Source organism: Wolffia australiana, chromosome 5 (assembly GCF_029677425.1).
Source record: "Wolffia australiana isolate 7733 chromosome 5, ASM2967742v1".
NCBI classification, from domain to species: domain Eukaryota; kingdom Viridiplantae; phylum Streptophyta; class Magnoliopsida; order Alismatales; family Araceae; genus Wolffia; species Wolffia australiana.
The window spans coordinates 15965119-15968809 of record NC_135839.1 but is presented as its reverse complement, the minus strand read 5'-3'; the positions used below and the strand labels follow the sequence as shown (position 1 = coordinate 15968809).

General features: G+C 41.9%; 1 non-coding gene across 1 annotated transcript; it reads right to left on the bottom strand.

Annotated features, from left to right (window-relative positions):
• Positions 1–416: 416 nt before the first annotated feature.
• LOC144704033 (small nucleolar RNA R71) lies at positions 417–525 on the bottom strand. The gene has a single exon (XR_013581722.1). It is a non-coding gene; the product is annotated as a small nucleolar RNA R71 (small nucleolar RNA).
• Between the last annotated feature and the right edge of the window lie 3166 nt (positions 526–3691).

Sequence of the window (3691 nt, the reverse complement as noted above, 5' to 3'; positions counted from 1 at the left end):
ACAGTCACAGAACCAGAAATTCAGAACAGAAATATGGCTGAAGGGATACATCAGCAGAATGAGAGGAGAAGAACTATGTTGGATAGGTCTACACCATCCGGAAGCTTACGACAAACCGATGTAAATCTGAACATCGGTGAAGGTATATTGTTTCGATACGATAATGCATTGATCAATTCTCTACCTGAATTTAACGGATTACCTGCACAGAATCCGTTAGAATTCCTTGATGATTTTCATATTAGATGCTCTTCTCAAAATGTTCCTGAAATACCTACGGAGATGTTAAAAATGAAATATTTTCCACTAACTCTTAAAGATAAAGCGTTTGCATGGTAATCTAGGAATCACTTTTAATTCTTGGGAAGAGATGCAAGTAAAATTTCTGCAGAAATTTTACCCTCTCTCCAAAACGAATTTTTATAGAAGAGAAATTCACAATTTCCATCCTCATGACGGAGAAGCCTTTAGTGAGTCATGGGAGAGATTCAATGATTTGTTGAGGAAATGTCCTCACCATGGCATTGAGCAATGTCAACTAGCCCAAATATTTTATGAATCTCTCTCTGATTTTATGAAAAACAAAGTAAATCTCGCTACGGGTGGAACGTTTTACACCGCATACGAGGATGAGGTTTTCGATATTTTGGAGAGAGTTGCAGAAACTGACTTGCAGGAGATTGGAGCCAATCAGAATGGGAGAAACCTGCAGCCAAAAAGAGCAGGAGTTCTGCAGGTTTACGCCAAGGAGGGAGAGCTGCAGGCGAACCTAAAAGAAACCAACCAGAAATTGGAGGAGCTCACCTCCACCTTGAAGAACGTCTGCTTGGGTAACTCGCCTATAGTGAAAGCTAAGATTTGCTCTCTTTGCTTTAGTAGGGAGCATGAAGACGGAGCTTGCCAAGCTATGGAAGAAGAGGTTAAAGCCTTCAACCTGCCGCAACAACCATGGGCAAGTCAAAAGCGGCAAAATTTCCAAAACGGAGAGACTTTCCACCAAGGGAGCAAGCCGGCAACTCAACCTCCATTCCAACAAAGACAGTCATTTCAGCCCAAACCTCAGCAGCAGTATTAGGTTCCATCTCAGAACCAACCTGATTTTTCTTCATTTACCCCCGTCATTTCAGATATGATAGAGAAGCAAAACCAAAAGTTGCGGGCGGAGATGGAGATGAAGATACAAATGATGATGGAGTTTCAAACGAAGCAAATACTGGAGTCTCAAGAGCAGATGAGGAAGATGTTAGAGAGCTTCAGGTCTGCACATTCTGAACACCAAGGTATACCTGCAGACCCCCCTTGCACGTCTCATCGATTTCCTACAAAACCAGTTATAAATCCATGCAATTTGCATCATATTCAACATTCTAGCCATGACGAAATGGGTGAATCAGATCCTGAAGTTCTGGCAGTCTCAAGGTTGAGGAATGGAAAGGAACTTCAGGATCCTTACCAGAATTCTGTAGAGAATTCGAAGAAGAGGAATGAGTCAAGGGAGGAAGATGGAGAGGAGCCCCCCTACATTGAAGAGCCTCTACCTTCCACAAGTGGGCAGCACATACCTTACCCAACTGCCCTAACAAAGAAAAAACCTGTGCTTGATTATGAAAACAGGTTATTAGAGAATTTTAGAAAAGCCACAATGACAGTCACAGTAGAGGACATGCTTAGGTGTGCACCATCGCTTAAGAAATATCTTAAGGATTCTTGTACTAATAGAAAGAATAGGGAGGTAGCGAAACTTTTCAAAAATGCGTCTAGCATTTTGAATGACATCCCTATAAAAAAGAGGGATCCTGGTGCCCCTTTTATCACCTGTGACATAGGAGGAAAGACTTTCTCAAAAGTCTTATTAGACACGGGAGCAAGCATTAGCATCATTCCGACGGCATTATATGAGGAATGTGGCTTCGGGGAGCTTGAAGAGATCCATATGGACCTACTTTTAGCCGACGAAACTGTTAGGCAACCTGAAGGACGATTGACTGATGTCACCATTACTGTAGAAAATTGTGAAATTCCTATAGATTTTATAGTGACCGACGTAAAAATTTCAGGAAGCCTTAGTTTAGCTTCTATTATTCTAGGAAGACCGTTTTTAGTAACGGCTAGGACGATCATGGACTGGGAAAAAGGGACTGTAGAGTTTAAGATAGGGAAGGAGAGAGTTCAAATTGACATTTCTAGAATGATGAAGTGCCCCTTAGGGAGCAATGAAGAGCTCAACTTCTGTACAGAACATAAGGGAGAAGAAGAAGGAATGATAGAATACTTATCCCACATAGAAAGTAGAGAGCTAGATAACGAGCTCCTAGACTCCACAGAAGTAGAAACCAATCCAGAACTTAAACCACTTCCCTCTACCCTGAAATATGCATATTTAGACAGCACAAAAAATTTACCTGTGATCATATCTTCATCCCTCACTCCAATACAAGAAGAGAACCTACTCAAGGTGCTTAAAGAGCATAAATCAGCTATAGGTTGGACTTTCGATGACATTAAAGGAATCTCATCTTCAATTTGTGAGCACAGAATATTTTTAGAAGAGGAGGCTAGACCTTGTAGAGAACATCAGAGGAGATTAAATCCTCATAAGAGAGAAGTCCTAGAAAAGGAACTTCTAAAGTGGCTTAATGCCGACGTCATCTACGCGATCTCCGATAGTAGATGGGTAAGCCCGGTGCATATAGTTCCTAAGAAGTCGGGAGTGACTGTAGAGCTGAATGAAAAAGGGGAAGAAGTGCAGAAGAGGCTAACCACTGGATGGAGGGTGTGCATCGATTATAGGAAATTAAACAAGGCGACCAAGAAAGACCACTATCCACTACCCTTCATGGATCAAATACTAGAAAAACTATCGGGGCAGCAATATTTTTGTTTTCTTGATGGTTATTCAGGATACAACCAAGTGAACATTCATCCTGAAGATCAAGAGAAGACAACCTTCACGAGTCCCGTAGGGACATATGCCTTTAGGCGTATGCCCTTTGGGCTATGTAATGCACCCGCCACATTCCAACGATGCATGAATGCACTCTTCTCCGATCTAGTGGGAGAGTGCTTAGAAATCTTTATGAATGATTTTTCTGTATTCGGATCCACATTTGAAAACTGCCTCCTTAGCCTCACCAAAGTATTGAAGAGGTGCATAGAGTCAAACCTCGTACTAAGCTGGGAAAAATCTCATTTCATCGTGCAGGAGGGAGTAGTGCTGGGCCACATGGTAAGCAGCCGTGGCTTGGAGGTGGACAAGGCCAAGATCGAGGTCATCCAAGGCCTTCCACCTCTAACCAACCTAAAAACCCTTAGGGGTTTCCTCGGCCACGCGGGTTTCTATAGACGTTTCATTCTTAACTTTGCTAAAATTTCCAAACCTCTTACAAATCTTTTATCGTCTAAGAACAATGAGTTTGAACTAACACTAGAAGCTAAAGATGCATTTTATAAATTGAAGGAAGCCTTAGTTAATGCGCCTATCTTGCACGAGCCCGATTGGACCCTTCCTTTTGAACTAATGTGTGATGCTTCTGATTTTGCAGTAGGTACAGTGTTAGGTCAGCGAATCGACAAGAAACCCGTGGTTATCTACTACGCCAGCAGAACCTTAGTGGACGCGCAGCTAAATTATACTACTACTGAGAAGGAACTGCTAGCCATTATTTTTACTTTAGAAAAGTTTAGATCTTAC